At 42.1% G+C, this 3598-nt stretch overlaps 1 long non-coding RNA gene across 1 annotated transcript; it reads left to right on the top strand.

Moving 5' to 3' along the window:
* Window positions 1-303: 303 nt before the first annotated feature.
* Window positions 304-1742, top strand: LOC104418041. Its single transcript, XR_720583.3, has 3 exons — window positions 304-540; window positions 811-1413; window positions 1536-1742. It is a non-coding gene; the product is annotated as an uncharacterized LOC104418041 (long non-coding RNA).
* Window positions 1743-3598: the final 1856 nt, after the last annotated feature.

Below are 3598 nucleotides of genomic sequence, written 5' to 3'. Positions count from 1 at the left end.
AATCTCGGCCGCTGGATTCGGACGATGATCTTAGGCCATTGGTGGGCCAAATGTATAACGGCCGTCCACTTTGAAAAAGAGACTTTTTTTTTTTTATTGGTGAGAGTAAAGTCTGGGAGCAACGTGGAGAAACCACTACTCCACGCATCGGGCAACGTACACAAATGACCCAACTGCCCCTCTGCGTTGCAGGGGCTTCGAACCCAGGCCTCCATGGAGGAATGGACTGGGATCTACAATCGGTGCCACCACGGGCGGGTGGTTGAAAAAGAGACTTTTCATCTTGTTGTTCTTCCCCCTAAATTAGGGTTTGCGTGCCTCTCCTCCCTTCCGAGCTCCCCGATCCTTGAAGACACCGCTACCGGACCTCGCGACGAACAAGCGCTGGTCCGGCGTCGCCTTCGCCGCGAGGACGACGCGGTCCTCCATCTTGAGGTATTCCGACGATGCCAGCCGCCGCGATTCCTCTTGCACCGCGAGTCGGGAAAATTCGTCCAAGGGAAGGTACCGGTTCCATGGCGAGGATTTGGCTGCGAAAGGGTAAGTAGCTCTCGTTTAAGATCAATAGGAAGCGTGTTACCTTCTCCCTCTCTCTGATTTTGCGGTACTGAGTTAGGGTTTCCTCCGGGCCTTGTAATTTTTCTTCGGCATGTCCAACACATTCCTCCAACTCATTCCATAACGCCGACAGCCGGTTGAAAACCTTAGAAATTGAGAGATTTCCTTGTTTTGAGTTCTGATCAGGCCTGCGTTATAGAGAAAATTTTAGCCCGATCTAATTTTCCGTACATTTCTCGTATATTTTCCCAGAATTTTTGGGCATCTTCGGTCGGAAGGATTCCGGCGGCCACTTCCGGGGTGAGGCTGGTTGCACTACCTCCAGTGCCGTGCCAGCCGCTCGTCCGCCGGAACGGGGATGGTTCCGTCAATAAAGGAGCTCTCTCGGGACCAAACGGAATAGTTCTCCGTCGGGACTAAACAGAATAGTTCTCCGTTCCCGAGAGTAGCTGCGAAATCAGGCGGAGCTCGGGTCCGTCGGCGGCGCTTATATATAGAACATCCCTGGCTGGGGCCGGCCACCGGAGGTACCTGCGAAGGGAAAGTAGCCGGATCCGAAACCCGGGTAAGGAAGAATAGTCGGACTCAACCCATTCTGGTTCGGGTCGGGCCAATCCGGTCCGGTCCCGGATTAGGCTCAGTGGCGAACGTCGAGCCTCCCCCTGGCCCACTATTCTCTGCGTGGCTTCTCTCTGTCGAGCTCATGGCATTCTGGGCAGGTTAGATCTGAACAGGGATCCATTGAATATATGGTCCCTGAAGTACTTGCGCTGGATTGGACTGAGGAGGCACTGAATTAGGCTGAATGGAACCCAGATGTCCTTCATCAGGACGCCCTTGATTGTGGATGCTGAGGTGAGTTTTCCAATTCTGATCGTTGGAAGAAATGTTTGGATTCTCGAATGTTCCTGACTCTTGAGGTTTGATTTTTCGGCATTTTGTGGTCTTGTTCTAACTAAAAAAAGAATTCTTGACAGGTGCAGAAGAAGAGTGGTTTTCTAATGCTGTGGTTGGAAAAAAAAAAGGGTCGGTATGCGGAAGTTAAAACAGAAAAAGCTCTGATGGTATGTCAGAGAATTAGATGATGGAAAGTTGTTGGAAATTGGAAAAAGGTGTACTGCTTTCTCGTACTAACATTGTATGGTTACAGTCCTATTTATAATAAGTCGAACTATTCCCGGAAAGAATATACAGAATAAAATCAATAAAATCAAATTCCTAATACACGATATTCTTGTTTTCCAATGAACTGTCAATAATCAATTAGGATCAATTTGGGGCAATTGTATCTTCAACAATTTTGGGTAAATACCAGTTTGTGGTTTTTTATTGTCAAAAAATTAATTCGGGATAAATTTATTATAAGCATATGAGTTTAGGGATTTTCGTAGTATTAATTTTTTTTATTGATTTTAAAATTCGAAATGAATAATATATATATATATATAGACACACACATACATATAGGATGTTATACTCGTCATTTCGGATTGCCTACAATAAATAAAACGCCGTTGTCCTCTTCCGCTGTTTTCTTGAAAAAGTGACTTCATATCGGATTGTATAGAATAAATAAATTGTTGTTTTCCCTTTGTTTTCCTTTCCAAGAAAACGATTTCATTTTGGAATGTCTAGTATAAATAAAAATATACAAATTCCGTGGAGCCGCATTATTTGTGTCTATTGTTTTCCTTTCATTTCCGTCGCCAGCTCGCAAATCCATCGGAATCTTTTCATAGCACCTTTTGCTAATTTTGGCAATGGGTCACCTAGGCGCGGATGATAAAATTTATTTCTTTATTTATTTGTTATCAGGAATAGGTTTGGAACATAAATTCGTTTGGTAATGTAATTTGATTTTTCTATTTTTGGAATAGATTTTTATTTCAAAAATAAATTTGAAGAAGAAATCAGAAGCTAAAATTTTTAACTTCTCAATTTCTGAAATAAAAGTTAAGAAATCAATTTTTGTTCCATATTTTTTTTTTTGACTCAAGGAATCTCGCACGGTCGACAACCGGAGGTAAATCACTGGGCGACACGTGCTAGCCACACACGTGTCACTGAGCAAGTCGCCAAGAGTCTCAAGCTAGCCTTCCTGCATTGCAGGAGCTTCGAACACTAGACCTTCTCGATGGAGGTCTAGCGCCTACCCAGTTGAGCCACCACGACAGGTGTTCTGTTTCATAAATTTTGTCATGCGCACCCCTAACTAATAAAGACACGATGGGCCCACAAAGTTGCTTCCTCTCAGCTTTGAGTTGTTTCTTGAACGGGATTAGATTTTAGCAATTAGTGTAAGTGCTTTAATCTAGCCCAAAATAGTGATCAACTGGAAAGCTGATTTGTAGTTCTCTAATCCCCAAGCTAGACTTTGCAAGTTGCTTTACCTAATTATGCCATAAAGTCTCTTAGATTTGGCCATTTTTGTCGTATGAGAATACTTGATTTACGATTTAATTTAATTTGGTGATTTTGGCTTTAATTTGATCAATTCGACTTGGCCCAAGTTTAATGTCAATCTAACCCCTTGAGGCTTAGCTAGTCACATTCAGGTCCTCAGCCCTCGCCAATATTCTTAGTTATAAAGTAGGTTTCAAGAAAACTAATCACATTGAAAAAACAAAAGAAGGTACTAGATGCCCAAGTCATATATAGGGAAAAGAGATAAGTGTTGCATAAATTTTAAAACTTATTACGAAAATGCAATTGAGTCTTAAAATTTGCAAAAGTGTAATCAAGTTTTAAAACTTGTCAAATTGTTTCAATCGAGTCCTAAAATTAACGCCGTTAGCATTTTCCGTTAAAAATACTAATGTGGCATTTTAAATAATTTTCATTTTCCACGTGATTTTTTAAATTATTTTTATTCAATTTTTTTAAAATTAGATTTAAAAACTAAAAAGAAAAGTTAAAATTTATAAAAATTATTTTAAAAAAAAAATCAGCGACCTCCTCCCCACCGCCGTCGCCACCCATCGCCCAGAGGACCTAGCGACCGGGCAAGGGTGGTTGGCCCTCGCCCTAGTAGCCCTCGCCC

Source organism: Eucalyptus grandis, chromosome 9 (assembly GCF_016545825.1).
Source record: "Eucalyptus grandis isolate ANBG69807.140 chromosome 9, ASM1654582v1, whole genome shotgun sequence".
NCBI classification, from domain to species: Eukaryota; Viridiplantae; Streptophyta; class Magnoliopsida; order Myrtales; family Myrtaceae; genus Eucalyptus; species Eucalyptus grandis.
Note: the sequence above shows the minus strand (reverse complement) of the source record. Positions and strands in the feature narration are given on the sequence as shown.